The 23,510-nt window shown below is 43.8% G+C and overlaps 1 pseudogene; it reads right to left on the reverse strand.

The window, feature by feature from the left end:
• Nucleotides 1-23,510, reverse strand: part of LOC134368960 (F-box-like/WD repeat-containing protein TBL1X) — a 43,315-nt pseudogene that overhangs the window by 18,386 nt on the left and 1,419 nt on the right.

Genomic DNA, 23,510 nt, shown 5'->3' on the forward strand with positions numbered 1-23,510 from the left:
AGGCATGCTGGTCCACATCCTCCAGTGCACAGGACAGTCCCCACCACAGAGCAGGGTCCAGCCACAAATGTACATAGTGCTGAGCAGGAGAAACCCTGCCCGGTGCCATGGCAAGTGTGGAATCTCTTAGTACCCACTTTTGTGGGAGGAGTAAGTCTTTGGAAGCATGGGCCCCGATTTAGAGATGCCTGCAGCATTCAGGATTTCCTTCCTGGTACACGTGCCCATCTGATCAAATAAAATAAGCACTTGCAGCTACTTGAAAAGATGCCCTGGGCTCAGGGTTTAGACCGAATACAGCCACGATACAACAGACAATGACCTCGTTTAGTTCTGATTCACATTTTTTGTTTTTTTAAAAGATGACTGGTAAGGGGATCACCCTTGACATGGTGTTGTCAGCACCACGCTCTCCCGAGTCGGCTCCAGTCTGGGCCTCTGATTCACATTTTTGTCTGAACATCCTTCGATTCTCTGGTACTATCAAAAAAATTTCTGTACACACTTGAAAGTAAGACGTTGCTTTCCAAATACTCGAATCACATGAAACCCGCAGTGCTCAAGGTGCTTCCTGGTGGACGGACAAACACATTTTTTTGTGCTCTGAACTTGAGGCAGGAGAGGAGGAAGGCAGGACAGAGCTGGGACACGTGGACTCATCCGTGGGACTCAGCTGAATCCCGAGAGCACAGATGAAGGGGCCAGGGAGGTGAAGGGAACTGTTTAAAACCCAAATAACTGACTTTCAAAATTTCTATCAAATTGGCACAGCCCCAATCTAGAAGGTGGGAGGGGATAAAAGAGAATCTGTGTGATTTTAATTGATGGTTTTTGTTCCATCTTTCCCCGGATCAGCTCCACAAAGAGCACAGTCGTGAAACCAGCACCTGAAGTCACTTTAACACAGGGCCATCATCTCTCTGTCCCTGACTGTCCCTCTGGTTATGCCCTCTGTCAGGCTCCCAGGAATGCTTGGGACCAGAAGCGTTTCACAGTGTGAAATTTGTTTCTGAGTTTGGAATATTTGCATTATACTTACTGGTTATGCACCCCAAATCCAAAAATCCAAAATCTGAAATGCTCAAGTGAGCATTTCCTCTGAGCATCACATTGACGCTCAAAAACTTCAGATTTTGGAACATTTAGGATTTCGGATTGGGGATGCTCAAAGTGTAACAAAAACCAAACAAGCAACCCCAGCTTGCTCTCAGACGCCTGCAGAAAGCACACGCGGGCTTTGGACCGGGGTCCCGAGCCCCCTGCTGCTGGGAAGCCCAGCCCCGCTCCCATCAGGTACCTCGTTGATGCTGATCTCAGCCTCCACATACTGCAGCCCCTTCTGCAGGATGGAGATGAGGGCGGCGGGCGGCACCAGCGTCCCATTGATGTTGGACTGGCTGATGTGGCTCTCGATCCCGAACGTGAAGGGTGAGTGGGAAAAACCTGCAGCGAGAGGGAGGCCAGGCAGGTGAGACCAGAGCTGGAAGAGCGGGCACAGTCAGCAAGCTCTGAAGGGGGCAGCGTGGATTTCAACCACGCTTCATTAACGGGGTGGACACTGCTGCAGGACTCCCGGCTTCCGATGTGGGGTCAGGCAGGCAGGAAAGGGCAGGGCGAGAGAGACGAGTGTGAGATCAAGTAAGACTGGGGAAGGGATGAGATGCCTTCATGGGAGAACCCTTTCAGTGCTATTAAGAAGCAAAAGGGAGCAGAGTGGAGGCGGCCCCACGTGCCCTGGATGGCTGTCTCTTGCAGAAATCCCACTCTGGGCGTCCCCCGACCCCTCGGTTCACATATTCTTTGCAGGCGCTCAGTGCCGCAGCCTCTCTGTGTCCCCTTCCTCCCCCAATGTGTCTCCTTTACTGCCTGTGTGGGAAGCTGCTTGGCAACTCAAAGGAATTTTGGATGAAGGTTTTTAAGGAAAAGTTCAGAAGAGCCAGGATGGCTACTGCGTGTGGATGACAGCGGCGTTGCGAAAAGAAGGCAGTGGCATGAGGCATGGAAGGAGGTGCTGGGGTCCACGTAGGGGTCTGAGGGCAGTGGGGAAGCTGCAACACCCCCTCCTCAAGGACAGAAAAGTGGCCCCCTGCTGTCGGTGGGGGGATCTGTGCAGCTGCAGGTAAAAGAGGCAGCCCAGTCTGGTGGGGCTTGATCGCCCCGTGTGGCCCACAGGCGGCCCTGGGGTGCTCGAGGGCTCGTAATCCCAGGGAGGTGAATGATGTGGGGGCATCCGAGTAACCTGGACCCCCATGCTCGGCTCCCTGGCCAGAGGTGGGGCAGGGCCTCTCACTCCGTTTCTATTGTCTGCTGATCGGGCAGCAAGGGTTCTCAAAGTGACCACTCCTCCTGACTTTGTTCTGCCCACTGTCTATGGCGACGTTGCCGGTTTGCAGGCTTAGTCCCTGGTTACCCGAGCAGGTGGGTGCCTTTCCACCTGGCCTGGCGATTGCTTCCCTTCCACCCTCCCCCAGTCACCTGAACAGAGGCAGCGGGATCAGGAGCGCGCGGGCTCGGCTCTCATCAGATGCAATATCATCAGCCCTGCTGCCTCCCGTTACCCAAATCGAACTGACTTTGCAATAAACCAAAGTCTCACTAGATGGGAGCACACCTCCATGAAAGGAGGCGTCTGTGTCTGCGCTCTCCTTCCCTGTCCCCTGCTCGCTTCCCTACCCACTCGCTCCTCCCCAATCCACCCCGTCCCTCCCTCATCTCCCTGTAATAACGGGTGTGTAAAATAGGTAGTTTATATTGACGGAATGGAGCAAACATGGTAGCTGTTATTAATTCTGCACTCAGTTGCATATAGCCCTGTAATTCTTTACAAAACCATACATAAATTATGTTGCAAGGCTTCCTCTCTTCTGCGTTTTTGGAGGATACAAGCACAGGCCATTTACAGTAGACCTTACTTTTCCCTTCTCCCCTGTTTTCTTTCTCTTTACCCACCTTCCTTTCCCTGACCCACTCCTAGCAAAACAAAACAAGCCACCCCTGCGTTCAACCAGTGACTCCCCTGTATCTCCACCATGCTCTGCAGCGTTATAGCTCCAGGCTTTCCTCGTCCATGTTTCCAGCAATGCTGATCAATGGATGGAGGGCTATGTCTCACCCTCCTGGTATCCTGAAAAGACCTCATGCAGGGCTATGACACTGCAGTCATAATAATAATGACAGCCAGCCTTCACAGGGCACCCACTCTCAGCATGGCACTGCTTCTGGGGCTTTATTCGAATTCACTCAAGCCTCCTGGCAGTCGTTCCCTCTGCCGTCTTTCCCTTGTTCCTCCGCTTCCCCATTCACAGAATAAGTCCCCGAGATCTATCAAGGGTGACTGATGGGCACACATCGCTGAGCTGGTAGGGGTGGGGCTGAGCTCCAAACCCCGGCAGTGGGACATTGTGCTTAGTCACTGTAAAACACTGTCGAGAAACATCTACTAAACGCTTCAGAGCACAGCATTTACTGCTGATGAGGGCTCCTGACAAACAAATCTCAGTAACTGCTGGAGCAATTGTGCAAGAGAAGTCCAGCTTCTGGTGTGCAGATGCTCCTCGACTTACAATGATGTCATGTCCTGATAAAACATCGCGTGTTAAAATACTGAAAGTCCAAAGTGCATTTAATACACCTAACCCACCAAGCATCACAGCTTAGCCTCGCCTGCCTTAAATGTGCTCAGAACACCTACATTAGCCTATAGGTGGGCAAAATCACCTCATGCAAAGCTTGTTTTATAATAAAGTGTTGAACATCTCACGTAATTTACTGAAAATCATATGGAAAGTTAAAAGCAGAATGGCTGTATGAGAACTCAAAGTACGATTTCTACTGAATCACATTTGCACCACCGTAAAGTCAAAAAAATCATAAATTGAACCATAGCAAGCCAGGGACTGTCTGTATTTCACTCATTCACTCACTCATTCATTCATTCGTTCTCTCAAGCAACACCGGGCCACAGAACTGACGTTTAAGAATGCATGCTCCGAGAAGCACAGCTGATCCTGACTGCATTGCTACCTTTAGCCAAATCTGGGAGCTTTGTAGCCATTACCAAAATCTTTACAGCAGCTGTTCAGAGCCGGTACTGTCTTTGTTTTACACATAAGAAGGGAAAATATTGGAGAAATTAGGTAACTTGCCCAAGGTTCACACCTTTGATGAGAGGCTGATCTAGAATTCGAACTCTAGACCCCGTGATTCTAAGATTCATCCTTTTACCTACATGGTAAGACCCGCAGGCACAGGAAGCAGAATTCCTGCAGCCTCTAGGCTGACGCAGATGGCACTCCCACCTGCTGCCCGGCTGCACGGCTGGCAGCTCTGAGCAGCAGCATCACTGCAGATGCTTGGGCCAGATAACCTGCAAACGGATGCAGAGCCCATTTCTATTTCTAACTGCAGGCCTGAATACGCCCCTTATTTCTCTCTTTCTCTGGGGTTTTAAGTGTTGAGTATATGGTTTGACTGCATCACTTTCTTACCTTTACGGGATGATGCTCTTTGGTGGGGATTCCAACTCTAGACTGCATTGATGACGGTACTGAGTTGAGTCTTCTTGAAAAAGGGACGGAGCAGTAAAGATGGGCTGAGGGTGTGGGAGTCTGAGCTGAAAACAGTCTGCTAGAACGAGTTTCCCCATGGCAGCAGAATGACGAGGAAAAGGCAGGATAAAGCTCTACAGGGTACCATTACCTTGAACATTTTTGATTAGCCTGGGTCTTCTACTGGAGACAGCGGGTAATCATGACTGGAAATTAGGCACCTCCATAAAGACTCGCAGTCTGTACGTTCCATATCCCTATTCAAAGAAGTTCTCCTAGTTGCTTAAATTCATATTAGTTGCATCTCTTTCAATGGATCTGTATATGAACTCTAAATCAATGGTTTTTCAGTCCATTTACTTGTAAGACTTTCTCGCTGACTCCTGGCCAGTCTGATGTCATCGAGGCCGGGGGGGGGCTCGATGGGGAAGACTTTGGGAAGAGTCACGATTGCTGGTTTCTATGTGTGCCCTGTCATCGAGCATCTGAGCCACATCACTCACTGTGGCTGGGCCTCTGTTTCCTCTTCCGTACTGTGGCAATAAAAGGGACCTCAAGGAGCTGACAGAAGAGCCAGATGCAAGAGCACCCAGACCCCAGACACTTATGGGTCAGGACAGAAGACCACGAGCTAGAGGAAACATCACTTTTTTGCATTTCTTTGTTGGTACAATGAAGACGTTGGATGAAACGGCTGCTAGGACTCTTTCCAGTTCTGATATTCATTCTGGATCAGGGAGGTGTCTGCTATGGTCTGAATGTTGGTGTCTCCCCAAATTTCATGTTGGGAACTAATACCCATTGTGACAGTATTAAGAGGTGGGGCCTCCGGGAAGTGATTAAGTCACGTGTTCTCCATGCTCATGAATGGGATTGTGTCCTTATACAAGAGACCCCAGAGAGCCCCCTCGCCTGTTCCACCATGTGAGGACACAGTGAGAAGACACTCTGTGAACCATAAAGCAGGTCCTCACCAGACACGGCATCTGCCACACCTTGATCTTGGACTTCCAGCCTCCAGAACTGTAAGCAATAAATTTCTGTTGTTTATAAATGACCCAGTCTAACGTATTTTGTTATAGCAGCCTGTACAGACTAAGACAATGCCCAAGGACTATGTAATTGAGGCCTGCTCTACTACTTCCTCTTAGGCCACAGTTGCTAGATTGCAGCCACGGCCAGGTGCTGTTTAAGGTGCTGTCTTGGAAGACGTGTACTTCCAGGCAGGACACTTCTCTTCCAGGGTGAGCCGACCTCCACCACTGCCGGCGTCCCACCCCTCCAATGGGACTCCAAGGCTCATGAGCACATCCGCTCGCAGTCTGCTGGCATGGTCAGACTTCTGTACCTTGTACCTCTCAGCTGTCCCATGACATTCAACACATCTATTCTGCCCAACAAGACATAGGTAGGCACAAAGATCAGAATGTCATTGGCAGATGCAACACTCAGGACTGCCCCAGCAACAGGTGCAGGAGTAGTTCAAAGAGAGAAGTACAAAAAGCGTGGTTTTGCATTGCCGAATACATTCCTGTATCTTTCCACAAGTATGAGAGTTAATGACAATTTGCCATTTGGCCTTTGGATGGTTTTCTGGTTGGTTTTACTTCTGTTTTGTCAGGCACTGAAACTACAGGAAGAAAAGGTGACTGGCTGGAGAGCAGCATGACTCTGAAGACAATTAAGAACTATAACGTCCCCAGGAGGTCGTCTGGTTTCACAAGACATCTCTCTGACAGCCATCGAACCACTCCCTCTTGCCTTCTCAATAAATAACTGTAAATAATGAAAATGATGAAAATGCATGGTACCCCTAAAACTAAGATGGACAGGCAAGCTTTTGCTAGTTTGGGAAATATTTCTACTACGTCTGAGGTTCTTGAAGTTGGATTGAGGAAATACCTACATCATCACTCTAAGATGTACTCCCCCAACACATGCATGAGTATGTGTCATTTCTGAAGGGGTTTTACCGTCTTCAGATTCCGTGATGTACAATCATTAGTATCTCGGACATGCTTTGCCACTTGCTTTTTTCTTCAGGATCTGCCGATTCCAAAACACTTAGTAAATGTTAGCCCGGGGGCAGACGAGACTCATGTTGCTCTTGGAGGTGGCATGTGGGGGTCGTACATGGGACCCCACAAGTGCAGCATCTTAGGTGGAAGCCGAGACGAGAACAGCTGTGACAGGGGCAAATGCTGAGAAGCGTAATTTTTCAACACTCAGTGCCAATGAACTAGGAAGTGGGATAGGAGAAAATGCCCCCACAAAGGTACTGAATAGTGACAGAGAGTTGGGCATAGAAGAGTGAATAAAGAAGGTAGGATCCCTGTCCTCAGGAGGCCTACAGTCTATATGGAAAGGCAGCATTAAAAAATACAAATATCTAGGTAATTTATAAGAGTACACCCTGTGGCAAAGGTGAAGCAGCCATGAGAGAGACACCCGGCGACCTTTACATGGTGGAGCAGATATGAACAGTTCTCTTGATGAAGTGTCTTTTTTGCCAAGACCAGAAGGATGCCAGTGGCAGTGGTGAAGGGAGGTGTGCGTTGAAGGCCAAGGACACTGAGCAAGAGTGAGATTCTCTCAAGACTCAATGGTCTCTCAACTTGTAGGTGTGTGACTTTCTTTTTACGATGTCAAATACAGCTGGTGATCATTTGCCTGTAAAGCTCCTGTCTTTTTCCCACATGGCTACCCAATTATTCCTACATCATACACCGAATAAGTCAACTGTTCCGGGTGCTGAAATGATCACTTTATTAAATATTAAACCATTATAAATTATTTTTAAAAGACCATGTATTTGTTATTTGTGTGGAATCCAATTAGCCCGAGACTTAGCAGCTTAAAACCACAAACACTTAGAATCTCACATTGTGTGATGATCAGAAATCCGGGAGGGGCTTAGGTGGGTGTTTCTGGCTCAGGGTCTTACAGAAAGTCACATTCAAGATGTTGGCTAGAACTGCAGTCACCTGGAGGCTTGACTAGGTCTGAGGGATCTGCTTCCAGGATTGTTCACTCGTGTGTAGGGTGACCTACTCATCCAGTTGCCTGGGACTTCACTGGTTTTGGCACTGAAAGTTTCCTGTTCTGTGTAACCCTTCTGTCTCAGAATGGGTGGTGACCGTACTCGTACGCATGTTGAATTCAATGCTCAGCTCCTCACTGGCTGTTGGCAGGAGGCCTCAGTTCTCCTCCACGTGGGCCTCTCCGTAGAGCTGCTCATAATGTGGCCGCAAAGTCCCTCTCGTGCAAGCAATCTAAGACTGAGGCATAGCACAGTAAGAAGCGATCCAAGAGAGAGGCAGAGGCATTCACAGAACTTTCACAAAACTGAGCAGATATTAAACTACAATGAACATATGAATCATACAAAATAAAAAATGTCTTTTGGAACCTAAGTGTCAGTCAGAAGTGACAGATGAACACTTGTCTATATTCTACCAGTCATGCAGATCAAACCTGATAGACTGTGGGTGGGAATTACACAAGAGTGTGGATAGCAGGAGGTGGGAACCATTGGGGACCATCTTGGAGGCTGAAAACTCTTGCATACATGAGAAATGTCAACCTTAAGTAATTAAAGAAATACGAAGGAAAACAGGATATATGTGATTCTTCACCTTTTAGAAATGTAGCAAAGGTCAAAACCAACAGTAAATGTTCATTCTAATAGGACATAAATTTGGTGTTACATGTCCAGAACGCAGTTTAGCATTACGTATAGAAAGCCTGAGGAATGTACGTGCCTGATGAATTAGTAATTTCAAGACTTCAAATGTTTCCTGTGGATCTAACCATCTGCTAAAAAGATTAAGGTTTTAACAAGCCTATACATCACAATATTCTCAGTAGTAGCAAAGAGTTAATAAACCAGTCCACAGTAGGGGAACTGTTTAAATTATGATTCATCCTTTCACTAGGATAGATTGAAGGCATTAATAATTACTTATGGGAAAGTTATTTATTTGCAGGAAAAGGGATTCATACAATATGCTGATCCAAGCAGGTCACAGATGTAGATGTATTCCATTACTTCTATAAGGGGATTATATTTTGTGTTTCTATACAGATGTGTTTACATGCCTAGAAGATATACATGAACCTGTTTAATGGGCATCTAGGGGGAGGTGGGATTCGGGATATGTTTCATTTCACTTTGCTCATCTTCATTTCTTATTTCTCTGTGGTGTATTGCTTTTATAATAATTGTTTAATTACAAGAATCCAGGCCATATCATGTCCTAATCACTGTGGAAGACAAACAAACAAAAAAATTTGCCATTTTGCAAACAGGAGAAACAGCAAAAACATAAGGAAAAAGGTACATGTCAGAAGACAAAGTTAATTTAATGATAGTATGTGTAAATAGATTAAATGACCACAAGGGTTGACTTGAAAAAACAATTATGTAATTTTACCTAGCTTCTCATTTGCCTTAAACATTAGAGCAGGGATCCATGCCCCTTCCTCTTTTTCTGCTTTCCTCAGCTTGTCGTTTCCAACACGTGGCCCAACACAGTTGCTAGAACTCCTGCCATCACATCCACATCCCCACTCAGTCACTTCTAGCCTCTGAGTGGTCTTTTAATGAAGTGGCCACATACCCAGTGAGAAGACTCTTAAGCTAAGAAGAGGAGAACTGAATTCGTGGACAAGCACATTCTCCGTCACACTCCTATTTAATTATCATGCAGCTACACGTGACGGTTGAAGCTTAAGTGACGGGATGAAATCTGTAAGGTAGAAAAAGTGGCAAAGACAAGGTTGATCGGTGGATTCATGATAGGGGAGGCTGTGGGTTTATGTGGGGTAGTGAGAGCTAGAGAGGATGGGGGATTTCCCAGGAGATACCAGGAATTGATGATCTGTGGCCCTTTAGATGATATCGGAAAGTCCAGTAGGAGTTAGGATTTGTTTTCTAGTATTTTTGGTCATAGAACGTCTCTGTGAAAGTCTCACCAGGTTAACACTGGGCATAATTGGGAATTACAGACTTACAGTGGGAAGAGCAACATCACAGCGACTCTTTGGGGAATTTTGATCATCCAAGAGTGACTCTAGCGAGGTGTGAGTGGAGTACAGAAGGGATCAGAGACACATCTGAGTGACACTATCACGACTTTTCTCCTGCAGCGTGAGGATTTGGGAGGACAAAGAAGAAAAAAACGCAGCCTCAAGGGGGTGAAGTTAGTCCTTGGCCAGGGGGTACTTTTTTCTTTTGGGGTACTTGTGCCCTGCTCTTGATCCCTCCCAGTCAGGGCCGCGTGTCTGGGGTTTCTGGTGTGTAAACGATGGCTTGGCTTCAGGCAGCAGGATCCCCAGTCTTTACAGAGACAAGAAGGCAGAGCAGCTGGCCCGAATGGAGGTGTTTAAAGGAGAACATGCCCAGGGGGAGATTTAGAGGCAGAAGGACATGTTTGTGGAGGGAGAAATTTGCTAGTGACAGCCTGAGGCTCGGTAAAGGGGTTGGGGAGCTTGATTTGCTCCTGGTGTGAGAATTCAATGTCACGATCCCTGGAGTGACCCGCGAGGTGCAGAGACGCTGGATCGCAGCCTGGCTGCCCGGGAGAGGCGCCCAGAGCGTTTCCACCCCAGCGCCCCTGGCCGGGGATGTGGGAGTCTCTGGGCAGGTGCTGGGCATCAGGAGTCTTTACAGGTCCCTGGTGATCCCAGGCTGTGACCAGGGAGGAGCACCAATGTCCCCTGTGACCTGGTGGCCCCTGACCGCCGTGCTCCCAGCCACCTGTCCTCCTCCAGCTGCCTAGGGGAACACGCCTTTCCCCCCTTCCCCTCCATTGCACTCCAAGATCCCCTGCCACCTCTCCCCGCTCGGTTTCTCTCGTCCCCGGCATCACTGAGTCCGTCATTTCAGCTCCACACACTGCAGTGTACGGTGTCCCGCAGCTTTTATTCCAGCCTGTATCGGAAGCCACGAAGTCGTAGGCCGGCGAGCCTCTGTCCCAGGCTGTGATGTTATACGGTTTTCCATTCGTGAAGGCTGAGGAGGCTCCCTTCTGATCACTGGGACCCGGCTGCATTTTCAGTCTGGACCCTTTCCACGCATGTGCTAAGATGCTCACAAACTCGCTTCCCACAGACGACCAAGGTGGCTAGCCAGGTGCCCGTGTCACGACCACGATGTCGGGAACTTCCCTGTGGTAGTTGGAGGGTGGGAGGGGTTGCAGCAGAGGCCTGTGTCCCCACAAACCTAGATGTTTTCATTGTTTCTTTTTCCTGTGTCTTATCTTCTCTGAGATCGGCTTATATTTCAGTTCATGCTACATATTCTATTTAAAAATTCTTTGTATAAGAACTGGACATTATCTCCACAGGAAAGCATTTTTGATTGCTTATTCCAGACACCTGGGGTTGTTGAATCCCCTTCTGATGTGAGCCTGAACTACAGTCCGTGTGGTTAACTGTTGGTTAATTCTGGATCACGTTGATCACGTTTACTCCGGAGATACCTCTGTTTGTGGTCCCAGCCCAAGACAGGAGGTGCTTTTCCACTTCCCCTCCTACGGTGTGTTCCAGATTCTGACTTTGGTCCCTCAGTGCCCCGAAGCCAGCAAAACTGCAGCCCAGGCCCTGTAGGCCTTTTCTAGATCAGTAAACGCCCAGGAGCAAAGGCGGTCCTCTCAGCATTTCACACCTCTCTGGGATTCTGATTCTTCCCAGCTCTTAGCTCAGCAATTGCCCATTGTTTTGTGAACTTTTTGATGTTGTTTAGTGCGATAACATTTCATTTATTTATTTATTTTTAAATCTTATTTTATTTTGGCAATGTACAATGTGGTTGATTATTGTGGCCCATTACCAAAACTTCCCTCCCTTCTGCATGTCTCCCCTCCCTCCCAAAAACTTCATATTTCTTTGCTTCTCATCTCAAATTCAAGGTATTGTAATTTTTGTGTCATCTTCCCTCCCCCACCGGTTTATTTATGTATTTATTTCTTTATTTGTAGCTCCCACAGATAAGTGAGAACCTGTGATATTTCTCTTTCTGTGCCTGACTCGTTTCACTTAATATAGTTCTGCCTAGCTCCATCCATGTTGTTGCAAATGGCGGTATTTCATTCTTTTTTATAGCAGAGTAGTATTCCATTGTGTAGATCTACCATATTTTCCATATCCACTCATCTGATGATGGACATTTGGGCTGGTTTCAGTTGTTAGGTACTGTAAGTAGGGCTGCAAAGGATGTTGGGGAACAGGCATACATTCGACTTGATGATTTCCATTCCTCTGGGTATATTCCCAGCAGTGAGATAGCTGGGTCATATGGTCTAGGTATCTGTATGGATCTATCTGCAATTGTTTGAGGAATCTCCATACCATTGTCTGTAGGGTCTGCACCATTTTTCAGTCCCACCAACGATGTATGAGAGTTCCTTTTTCTACACAACCTCACCTGCATTTATCATTCACAGTCTTTTGGATATTAGCCATCCTAACTGGGGTGAGATGGTATCTCAGTGTGGTTTACATTTTAAAAACACTTCATGCAGCTTTTCTAGTGGTCTTTAAGGGAAATGGCTGCTGTTATTACCCAGTGCCCATTACTGGTGGCAGAAATCCTGGCTGCCATGTCTTCATTCTGTGTTGACAGAAATACCTGCTTTGTCCATCACCTCTGTGCTCCAGCTTGTACCCGAGAACACGTCAATAGCACTTCCAGCACCTGCCCCATTCATCCCATTGCTGGGAGATCTCCAGCACCTGTTGGTCACTATAATTCTTCCCTACTCAGGTTAAGGCAGCTTAGGGACACCAGGAAATGGAAAGCCAGCCCTAGGAGTGACAGTATGGAAAGGGTCTCCCTCCACGGAGAAAAACAGGTCAAGTAAATGAATGGAGTGGATTGACCGGAAATGAAACTGAAGGGGATTGCTGAGTATCTGTTGGGTCTTCAATCACATTTTATGAACAAACCTTCTACAGCGATTTAGTATTAGGTATACAAGGAAATCCGGAAGGGCGAGTGCATCAGTCTGGGTGTGATACGAGACAAGAACCAAGGTCAACAGGGAAAGTTTAATGTACAGAAGAGATTGAGCTAGGGGACAATTTCCTTTGTATCTCATGAATATTCTTGATAGAGAAATAAATAAATAAATAAATAATGATAAAAACAAAAAGAAGAGTTTGAGCTGAGATAGAGTGCCCAAGCCTCCGTGAATAGGAGAAAAGTCACCATGGTGCTGTACTGCTGGAGCTTGCTGGAAACCTGTCCTCTAGAACTTGCCAGAAATTTGCCCTCTAGGGTGCAGGGGAAAGCTGCGCTGTGCAACAGCCTGACCAGAGAGTTCATAAGCACCAGGAGACAAAACCCTTTGCTCGTACAATCTCCATCCATTACCTTCTGCCGACAGAAGCTTAAATTGTGCCACCAGCGAGGGAAAAGTATTTAAAGGACCGCGCCCACTTAGACGGCCTCACGGGCTAGTCCGATCGGCTGGTCATGGGCCAGCGCGTGGCCTAGGTGCCTCTGAGCTTCGACGGGTGGCCGCCGGCTTCCACCCGCTGACCGGTCAGCGGTGCTGTCCCCATTGTGTAGATAGCGCGTGGCGACCCGGGCGCCCCGATCGGCTTATGGCCCCGTGTCCAGGGCGCCTCAGGGACTCACGATGACACTGAGAATCGAGGGGACCCTAGGGCATGTGGTGTCTCAGGGCTTGAGGTGACCCTAGGGCTTGTGGCATCTCAGGGCTGGAGGTGACCCTAGGGCTCATGGAGTCTCGGAGTTTGATGTGACCCTAGGGGTTGTGGCATCTCAGGGCTGGAGGTGACCCTCGGGCTAGTGGTGTCTCGTGGCTCTAGGTGACCCTAGGGCTCGCAGTGATCCTAGTGCTCGTGGTGTCCCACCGGCTGGAAGAGACTAGGGCCATCGACGAGCACGTGTCAAGTGGATGGGCTTGGTGTCCAGCATCCAGGGTCCACGGGATTTTCCAGAACGAGCCTGGAGGAGCCATAAAACAGTCCGGGCCATCGGCCATAGGGGGAGACTGCGCCAGCACGAGCTGTTTCTGGCGCCCTCTCGAGCTTCGGCGTGGCAGGCTCTGGCGTCTGGCGCCAGGGCACGACTGTCCCTCTGTGCTTTCTTTTTTGGAGCACAGCCGTGTTACAGCCGGAAAGCGATTTGGCTTCTGGGCTCGGGCGCCCCTGGGAGCAGAGATCTGCTTTGCGGGAAGAGCGAGTTAGCACTTTGCAGCCTCGAGTTTGAGCAGCGCTGCGGCGGGGTGCACAGGCCTGTCCTGGGACGGCAGCACGTCCCTGTGAGTGTGAGCTTTTCTTGTGTGTTTATTTTAAAATTGATATTATTTTAATCGACAAATCGTAACTATATATATTTAAGGGGCACCATGGGATATTTTGATATATGTATACAATGTGGTTTGATTATATCAAGCTTTTGAAAGAAGGATAGCAGAAAAGTGCATTTTTTTTTCTTTCTTTATGGGGGGCTTCTGTATTTTCATTTTTCTTGCTTTCTTTTTCTTTTTTCGGATTTGGCCATTTATTAGATGGTTGGTGCTGACTTTCTGGGCCGAGTTGATCTCTTCCTTGGTGCAGGCGAGCAAAGGACCCAGACTCTCAGATTTTGGGTTCTGAGAATTGACAGACCCGCGAATTGATTCCTTTAACTTCTTTTGAGATTGAGACGTAGATTTGGAGACTTTGATGGTGACCGCGTTTGGTCAAAGACAGATAGTGGAGCTTCGCTGTTTCATTGTTAATCCATATGTGAGGAAGAAAATAACGGTGTAGGGGTGTTGTGGAGAAGTCTCCGCGTATAGATCCTGTCCTTTGCTTGATGAGGGCAGATGCCAGAGTCAGGAAATGCTTCAAAATGTGGGGATCCCTGTAAAGCCGGGGAGCCCTTCCGTGCGAGCTCCAGGGCCCAGCCCGCCTGCTGAACAGGCCTTTCATAGAAAAGGCTCTACCTTAGGTCTGTAGGAGGTGGCTTCCCTCCCACCTCTATCCTGCTCTCCCGAGTTCGGACTGCCCTAGGTTTCATAACATGAGGTGGCAAACTGGTTTAGTGTTTCCAATTAGCGACTTTCCCAACGACTTTTCTGCTCGGTGTTCTATAAAGCAGGACACGGTCTAGATGCACTTCCCAAACTCACTTGTCTGGCCTGCAGCACATGCTGGACGATGGGATACAACTTTGGCTGCATTATCGCCGATTTTAGAGACAGCACCGGGTTTCTGTAAAGTTTGACACGACAATGAAAGGGATGCTTTTTAGAGCTCTGCCAGAAGATTCAGAAAGTGATTGGTCAGTGTATTAACATGCAGTATTTTATTTCATTTCATTTTATTTTATGTTTTGGTGGCTGGACAGGAGGGGATCCAAAACCTTGACCTTGGTGTTGTAACGCTGTGCTCTAACCAACCGAGAAACAGGTCAACCCTCAGTTTTGTTTTTTGAAAAAACTGGAGTGGTCTGGCTGTTGTGACAGGTTGCTGTGTATTCCTTGAAGTGGTCCTGGGGTGAAATGTCCTCATCATTGTGAACCATGCCTTATCTGACAAGTCGAATACAAGTGAATGCTTTCCACCTTGGAAGCGTAATTTTGAAAAAACTTCTCAATGTTATAATGCCTTTAAATTTTGATTATGAAGGTTATATGTAAACCTAAAGTAATTAATTGGAATTTTACACATTTATTGAGAAAACTTAGTGGAGTTGTCAGAGGCTTTAACTAATTGTAGTTTGAAAAACCTGTTGATATACAAAAGCTCGATATAACAGTAAATGTTCAGTTACCTTGGTAATTCGACTACCATTTTCTTCTGATGCTAAACTCGAAAGTTCATTGCAGAGAACCTACAGGGAAGTCTAATGAAGATAATAAATTTGCTATTCAGAGATAGCCACCTAGAGAACCATTGATGTTTACTTTGGTTCTCAAGGATGGGATTAGACTGTATTTCTCTGTTTTGAAAGCTTTTCACCCTTTGAACATTATGTCACAAGCATTTCTACCATCTTGTTAGAAATGTTTTTTGAGAACATGCTTATCTGGTGTACCTTCTATCTTATTGAAATGCCGTAATTTATGTAACATTTTGTTTATTGAAGCTTTTGATTATTTGACCTTTTTGTTTAGATAATTATTAGATAATTAGGGTAATTTCTAATGTTCCATTCCCCACGCCACACCCCCACCCCCATTAAGACTATTCAGTAGAATTCTCAGTGGCTCTTCAAACCCAACTGCACATTAAGGGTTAGAAAACAAGGGAAAGAGTCTATGTCTCTGGCCCAAAGGTTGTATTAGAAACATCATTATGTGATTTCTAATTTAGTATCATATTCACACCGTCACATACCACTCACACTTGCTAATTACCTTATTCTTCTGCTTTGGTCCATTTGGAATAAGTATAGTGAATCCAAGTTATCATGCAGTGGAAACGTGATCTTGTGAGTAAGTACTTCAAGTTTAAACATGTTCTTTTCCATGCCAACTTGATTAAATAATCCCATGGGTTGTTTTACGTATATATGAAAATGGTTTACTGAGTAGATATTTCACATCGTTTATTTGTGGTTATCTATTTCAAGGTCTCTCAGATTCAAATTGAATTGAATTTGCTTTATAACAACATTTACTTTTGCACTTTATTTCTGCATCTTTAATCAGTGTAACTATTAATACTAATTTTTAGAGCATAATTTCGGAAGTTCATGGTCACCACAAGTGTGGCTATGTAACACCAGTTGCATCAATTACAAGTTAAAGCATATCAGTGAACGCGTTGGAGCGTGAGCCAGGTGGTCACAATTCTTAACTGAGAATAAATTCATTGCTTTACAAATTTGAAACTAGTAAAAATATTACTCTGCATGTGTTTACATACATTCATACATACATACATACACACCTGTATATGTATCTCAAAGCTTTATACTAAACAATTCGTTTGTTAGCTAACCTGTACTGACTATAGATTTAAAAACACTTGATGTAATTTTTCCAGCTAAAATATGATTTTTAAGCAATCCATAACTTTATAAGGTAGTTTCTTCAAGGAACTGTTTATTTAATGTGGTTTCCAAACTAAACATTCTCTTTGCTTTTTCTTAGATTATATTGTTGTAACTGTTGGAGACGACTGCGACAGTAGAATTGATGATGATGATGTCATCATAATAGAAGATTCTGAAGGAGAGATTACTGATGACATGTTGAGTATACAACCAAATTTGGAAGGCCGCAGTGATAACTTATCAGCTGGCATCCCAAATGTCATACGGTAACTTTGTTGAATTTCTTTCCGGGCAAAATTTTGCTCTCTGGTTCCCATTTGCAGTGAGTTCCTGAAGTACCCCGATAAACTTTACATTAATAAGTGGATAGCAGAGGGCTAAGTTTTGTGGTAATACCCCAGAGTTTGGTTGTGCTTGCATTTACCCTTCACTTCATCTTTCGCATGTGCCCTTTTCTCTTTTCGCTCTTTGGGGAAACAGCCTCAGAAAAGGTTGTGGACAATGCATGCTCTGTCTCTGAAATTATTCATATCGGTCAACTATAATTATCACTATTTGGTGGCCAAGCAAAAGTGGAAAGCTAAAGTTGAACGTCTAGGAATAACAGGTCATGTCAAGAGTCCGGAGAGCAGATGCCATGATTATCTAGGTAGAAAGTCTCAAAGAATAATAAAAAAAAAAAAATCTCCTGGAACTAGTAAGTGATTTTGCAAGATACAATGTTAATACCCAAAAGCCAATCACTTTACTACATCCAAGCAATAAACCATCGGAATTTCAAGTTAAAAAACTAATACCAATTTCATCAGACCTCAAATGAATTCATGCAAAGTTGAGACCTGCAAGCAGAACTGCTAGAGCTATTTATCCCTCCCAGAGTTGCTTCCCAATCACAGTTATGAAAGAAATGTGAAACCATTTGTGTTTTCACTTCCACATACCCCTTGGAATATTTCTTCAGTAGCTTTATGACAATTTGTTCTCTTTTATTTGTTTGGGGCTTAGGGTTTCATACTTTTAGAAACATCGAAATGTTATTGCTTAGGTTGGAGATTGATTGGTAAACTTTCTGGAAGGGGCCAGATAGTAAGTATGTTAAGCTTTGCAGACTGTAAGGTCTCTGTCTGAAGTGTTTAACTCTGCTTTTGAAGCACGAAAACAGCTAAAATGGAAACAGATGGGTGTGGGTGTGTTTCAGTAAACCTTTATGGACACTGAAATTTAAATTTCCTATAATTTTTCCATTTTATGAAACATTCTTTTTTTTCAATCATTGAAAAATGTAAACAAATAACCCCCCCCCCCACTTTCTTAGCTTGTGGACTATACAAAAACAGGTGCGATGTCGACTTGGTGCACAGGTTGTCATTTGCTGACACCTGATCTGACTGCTGCCAAAAAGTCATTTCTTACTTCTTATCTGTTCTGGTTTTATCACTCTATGGAAGACCAGCAGGATACTCCCTTAATGTGTTCTAGAACACCTGGGTGACTCCAACAGCTGTCTCTTAGTGGAAAAGATGTAGAGGAGAATTTTCAAAGGTGGATACCCTTTGACCTACTGTTTCTACATTTAGGAATTTATCCCATAGAACTGGTTGCAGAAATGCAAGATGGTTCAGCAGTGTTCTTTGCAAGAGTAAACATTTAGAAGCAGCTTGAATACCCATGAATTAGGGGCTGGATAAATAAATTATGGCTTAACTGCAATGATGGAAAAATGAGGAGTTGTTAAAGTGACTGCAGTATATCTAAAAGTATTAGTGTGGAAAAACCAATTTTAGCCAAAAGAAGAGGATGCAGAAAAGTAATTATTATAGTCTGATCTCTTTTATCTGACCGATGGAAAAAACTAAGACTAAGAGATTTCTGTAAAGGCAGTTAGGCCATATTTTTTATTAAATAAAATATTCATAACATAATATTTATAATTTTTACCATTTGCAAGTGTACTATTCAGAGTCATTAAACACATTCACAATGTTGTATAACTCTCACTGCTGGCTATACCCAAACCCTTCCATCATCTCCAACCTAACCTCTGTACTCATTAAACAATAACCGCCCCCCCCAGCCCCTGGTAACGTTTTCATCTCTATGATTATGCCTATTCCAAGTACCTGATATATGTGGATTTGTACAATAGTTTTCCTTTTGTGTCTGGCTTATTTCACTCAGCATAATGTTTTCAGGGTCTATCCATTCTGTGGCATTTATCAGAATTTCCTTTCTCTTTAAAGACTGAATAACATTCCATTGTGTGTATATACCACACTTGTTTGATCAGTTCCACTGCTATTAGAAATTTCCGTTGTTTCCATCTATTGGCCATTTTGAACATTGTACGAATATCTGCTCGAGTTCCTGTTTTCAACTCTTTTGGGCATTTACCTAGAAGTGAAATCGCTGCATCATATGATAATTCTGTTTAATTTCTGAGGAAGAACCATGGTGTTTTCCACAGCAATTTCACCATTTTACATTCCTACCAGCAGTTCACAAGGGTTCCAGGTTTTCTACATGTTCACCAGCACTTGTTGTATTATATATTATTCAAATTATAACCATCCCAGTAGATGTAAAGTGGCATCTTATTGGGTTTTTGGCTTGCATTTCCATAATGACTCATGATGTTGAGCATTCTTTCACATCCTGATTGCCCATTCGTAGATCTTCTTTGGAGAAATGTGTATAAAGTTCCTTGCCTATTTTTGAATTGGCAAATAATTTCTGCCATTCTGTAGATTGTCTTTGTCTTTTCTCTATACTGTCCTTTAATGCACAAAAGTTCTTAATGTTGATTAACTCCAGTTTAACTATTGTTTTCTTTTGTTGCCTGTGTTTTGGTGTCCTATCTGTGAAATCGTTGCCAAATGTAATGCAGAAAAATAATGCCACAGAAAAGGCTGTTGGCATTTTGACAGGGGTTGCATGGAATTAGTAGATTGCTTTGTGTAGTATTGCCATCTTCACAACATTAAGTCTTCCTATCCATACACGGATTGCGTTCCCGTTTATGTAGGTCTTCTTTAATTTCTTTTGACAATGTTTTGTAGTTTTCAGTGTAGCGTTCTTTCACCTCCTTGGAGCGATTTATTCACAAGTATTTACTGCTTTTAGATGGTATTGTAAATGGAATTGCTTTCTTAATTTCCCTTTGGAAGGTTAATTCCTGATATGTAGAAACACAACTGATTTCTGTGTATTGATCTTGTACCCAGCACCTTTGCTGAACTGGTCCATCAGCTCTAGTAGCTTTTCTGTGGATTCTTTGGGATTTTCTATAGAGGGGATCATGTCATCTGTGAATAGAGGTAGTTTAACCTCTTCCTTTCCAAGTTGGATGCCTTGTTCCTTTCTGTCCCTGACTGTTCTGGCTAGGGTTTTCAGTGCAATGTTGAATAGCAGTGGTGAAAGTGGGCATCCTTGTCTTGGTCCTGAGCTTTGGGGGAATGCTTTCAGTCTTTCACCACTGGGAATAGTGTTAGCTGTGGGTTTTTCAGAAATACTCTTTTTTCAGATTATGCAATTTTCCTCTATTCCTAGTTTGCTAATAATTTTTCATCATAAAATGGTGTTGGGTTTTGTCAAATGCCTTTTCTGCATTAATTGAGATATTGATTTTTTTTTTGTCATTGTCTTAATGTGATATACTACATTGATTGCTTTTCTTATGTTGAAGCACCATTGCATTCTTGGGACAAACCCCACTTGGTCCTGGTGAACAATCCTTTTAATATGCTGTAAGATTAGATTTGCTATAATTTTGTTGAGGAGTTTTGCATCTGTATTTATAAGGGAAACTGGGCTGTAATTTCCTTTTCTTGTGATGTCTTTATGTGGCTTTGGAGTCACGGTAGTTCTGGCTTCATAGAATGTGTTAGGAAGACTTCCCTCCACTTCAAATTTATGGGATGAGTTTGAGAAGGATCGGTATTAATTCTTCTTTAAATGTTTCTTAGAATCCAGCTATGAAGTGATCTGGTCCTGGGCTTTTCTTTGTTGGGGGGTTTGTGATTACTGCTTCTATCTCTAGTTATAGGTTTGTCTGTTGAGATTTTTCTATTTCTTCTTTAGTCAGTCTGGCTAAATTTTTAAATAGCTATAAATAAAAGTAGCTTTCTCATATACTCGCATCAGGCACTTAGAAAGCTACACCCAATTGATAATGGCTACCAAAAAAAGTCTAAGGAATAAATGAGTAAAATTAACAGAACGTGTATGAAAGAAGTACGAATACCTTAGTGTGGAGTTACAAAATAAGTCTTTGGTAAGTGGAGAAACACAAATTATTCTTGGGTGTGAGAAAATTCTTTAGTGTAGCTTTAAAAATCTTGGAAAATCCTGCTTATGGGACATTGGTGACTTACCATATCAAATACTAAAACATTCGAAAGGTACAATTTTAAGATATTGTGGCTCTAGTTCTAAAATAGTCTGACAGGAAACTCAGCAAAACGTTTAGAGTTAACATAATATATTACATTCATTTGGGAAAGATGGGGAGTAAATCATGCTGGGACAAATGCTTAACTATTGGTGGGGGACACATTTGATTTCCTCTCACATCATACACTTAAATAATTTTGAGATCAATTCAAGAGTCTAATATTGAATAAATACAAGTATGGAAAAACTAGAAGAAAATATGGCTGGATGTTTTTCTCATCCAAGTGAAAGACCGAGTCTAAAAGCATTTGAAGGAATCATGAAGAATATTAATGAATTTGAATGAAATAAAAACAAACAACCCCTCCGTATGTGAAAGACATCAGACTTCAAAATCACACCACCGCCTGTGAAAAGCATTTGTTGCAATTACACATTTTAAAGGGTATTATCCCTAAGATAGCAAGATCTCATATTAATCAGACAGAAAACAGGGAAACCCCAATCAGGAAGGGAACAGGAGACACACAAAAAATAACAAGTCATAGAACAGGAAATACTGATGGGTAGAAAACATCGGAAAAAGTCAACTGAATTCATGGTGTGAGAAATGCAAATTAACAAACTTTAAGATTTCTTCAATCAAATTAGCAATTTTTAAAAGAGATAATGTGAGTAAAGGTGATAATGGAGAAAAACCATTGCATTGCTCTTCTCTCACAATGTAACGTAGTATAACTGTTTTGGTCATTTTGGCAGCACCTACCAGGTGTCCCCAAAAGGTCATAGCCTTTGACCTGGTGTTTCTTCTAGATATCCGTGATTAGGAACTATTCAGAGGTGTACAGAAATATTGGCATGTGAATGTGTACAGACAGTTCCTGATTTGCAGTGGTCTCACAACAGTTTTTTGACTTTACAATGGTTCAAAAGCCATATGCATTCAGTATGGTATTCAATAAGTGACATGAGATAAGCAATACTTTGTTATCAAGTAAGCTTTGTGTTTGATGATTTTGCCTATCTGTTCTGAGCATGTTTAGTAGGCGAGGCTAAGCTACGATGTTCAGTAGATGAGGTGTACAAGTATTAAATGCATTTCTGACGTGATATTTCCAACTTACCATGCGTTCATCCAAATGCAAACCTTTTGTAGGTTGAGGAGCATGTGTACACAGCATTCTATCAAAATAGTGAACACTTGGGAGCCACATAAATATCCCACAATAGAAAAAAGATAACATAACCTGTGGATATCCATAAAATGAAATATTATGCATGCATTTAAAAATCTTTTAAAAAGTATAAATGACATAAAAAATTGTTCAATATATATGTACAGTTGATTCGAGTGAGACAAAATATATATGGAGTATGCAAAAGAAAAGGAAGTATATCGAAAGGCTGTGATATTTGTTGGTGATATTTTATTTAGATTCTGAATATTTTGTAAAGAGCTTAATATTTTTAGGTAATTTTTTTATAAAAGTCTATCACATACAAAAATATGCAAAAATAATATATGCACTATATTATCTTTTATGTCTGTTTTCTTTACTCAATGTTTTGCTTGGGAGTTTCATCCTTGTTGTGTGCAGCAGCAGGCCATTTCTTCTCATTGCTATGATACTTCCTTTGTTTGAACACACCACAATTTAATTACTTATAGCTTGTATTAGTTTCATACTCAGAAAAAAATCCAAGGCTTTTTCTTTGATTTGCCTCTGCTGTCCTCTCTTCAATGCCAGTTCCAATGGGCCCAAGCCCGTCACAATCCAGGAGTAATGACCTGATCAATTTGTGAATTTTCGGGGTCAATCGCTCTGTAACAATTCCTTTCCTCATGTGCTCTTGGATCAGCCATTTGCTGTTACTCTTTTACAGTGCACCGTGCATGTGAGCATGTCCCCTACTCGTCCATTCATATCCTTAGACTCTTCTTCTCTCTGTGTTGCTGTCTGTGTCAGTGAGACGAGGTCACCTGATGTCACTAGCTGTATAGTTTGATGATTCTCGCAACTTCGATGCCTGCATGTCAAAATTCTCACATCAAGGTGTATATAGCACCCTGTGTGGAATGCCCTTGCTGCTCTTTCTCTCATCTTTGCCACCATTATTCTGCAGCCTTTCTGAAGGTGACTTGGACATCTCGTCTTTTTTCACTGATATAAAGGGAAAATATTTCATATCTCAATAAACCTGAATGTTTCTGACAGGTGGTTGATTCCATATGTTTAGGCTTCAGGGATTGCTTTTGGGGTTGGTATGTCCAAGGAAGACACACACTTTGGAACAGAAAAAGTAGTGACTCATACAAAGAGGGCGTTCTCATTCCATCCCAGACCAGGAGGCGTACTGAGAAATGTTCACTCCTGGAAAAGAGACCAATAATGACGATCCCCAGAGCAGGGACATTTCCCAGAACGGCCACTCCCATGCAGTGTCCGTGGGAGTGCAGTGCAAAGTTTCCATCGGGCAGCAGGGGAGGCCGCCTTCTCTTTTCCTCACTTTCAGATGACCTAATGCTTCGGCAAGCTTGCATGGGTGTACTTGGCTCA

Source organism: Cynocephalus volans, chromosome Y (assembly GCF_027409185.1).
Source record: "Cynocephalus volans isolate mCynVol1 chromosome Y, mCynVol1.pri, whole genome shotgun sequence".
Taxonomy (NCBI): domain Eukaryota; kingdom Metazoa; phylum Chordata; class Mammalia; order Dermoptera; family Cynocephalidae; genus Cynocephalus; species Cynocephalus volans.